Genomic DNA, 1,366 nt, shown 5'->3' with positions numbered 1-1,366 from the left:
AGATGTACCACATTTTCTTTATCCATTCTTCATTTGAGGGGCATCTATGTTGATTCTAGTTTCTGGCTATTATGAATAAAACTGCTATGAACATCGTTGAGCAAATGTCCATGGTGGATTGTGGAGTATCTTTTGGGTATATGCCCAGGAGTGAAATAGCTGGGTCATAAGGTAGAACTATTCCAAGTTTTCTGAGAAACCACTACATTGACTTCAGAGGTGGTTTGACAAGCTTGCACTTCCAAACTAGCAATGGAAAAAGTGTTCTCTTTTCTCCACATCCTTGCCAGCATGTGCTATCTTTGAGTTTTTCATCTTAGCAATTCTGATGATTGGCCTTATGATCATTCAAGCAAATTCCCTCTCTAAGCTCCAAATCTTAATGCTTCCACCCACTGTAAAAAGTTGAAGACTAAGATTTTAACACACACAACAACCAAAAAGAAAGTACATGACCCATCTGACTGGCTTTCTGAAGTTATGTTCCAGTTGTTAGAATTTGCTAAATTAGTGAGCTTGTATATAAAAGAAAACTTTTGTGGAGATGTAGAAATGGCTCAGCAGTTTATAGCATGTGCTGCTCTTGCTCAGGATCTGAGTTCAGTTTTACTTACCTAGATTAAGAGTCTCACAAGCACCTGTGTCCCCAGCTTGGGTGCTCTGATGCCTCTGAGTTCCCAGGTATTCCCATGCATGTGTTCAATGCCTGGGACACACCCTTATGAAAGAGGTCATCATTTAGTCTAAGAGCATAGGTTCTCACTTGATACCTCTTGGTGGGGAAAGCACTCTAGAAATCATAGGCATTAGAGGTATTGGGGAATTTTTCATGGTGACCACCAAGTTTTGGAGAAGTGGGTTATTCACTCCAGCATCTGATCATTGTACAGTAGAGAGATATAGAGGAGAGCTAGAAGGAAGAGGCAGGGAGACTTCCAGTGAATCAATTTTTTATTTAGCATTGTTATATGTTGAAACTTGACAGAATACCTAATAGTTTTCACTGGTTGAGCTATAATCCCAATGCAACCAACGTTGCACAAAGCTAAAAGGTCAATAGCATAAACACAGAAGCTAGAAAAATAAATGGAAAGGAAAGGAGAGGCAATAATTATCTCTTGATGGCCATGACATGAAAGTGAGCTTGATAAGTTATGTTCTATCATTTGGATTTGTTAGCACAGTTGAGTTTACTACAGAGGAATCAGAGATGTTTACAGAATCACAAGTGGTTGTGTCTGGGTCAGTGTGAGAGAAAGCAGGATGAACAAAGGCCTGTACATTCGTTATTCTATTTAATTTCTTTTATGTGCTTTAATTTTTCCTCAATACAAATAAACTGTATTAGGAACAATTTTTCATCAAG

The sequence above is a fragment of the Arvicanthis niloticus genome, chromosome 9, assembly GCF_011762505.2.
Source record: "Arvicanthis niloticus isolate mArvNil1 chromosome 9, mArvNil1.pat.X, whole genome shotgun sequence".
NCBI classification, from domain to species: Eukaryota; Metazoa; Chordata; class Mammalia; order Rodentia; family Muridae; genus Arvicanthis; species Arvicanthis niloticus.
This window is presented reverse-complemented; position numbering follows the sequence as displayed.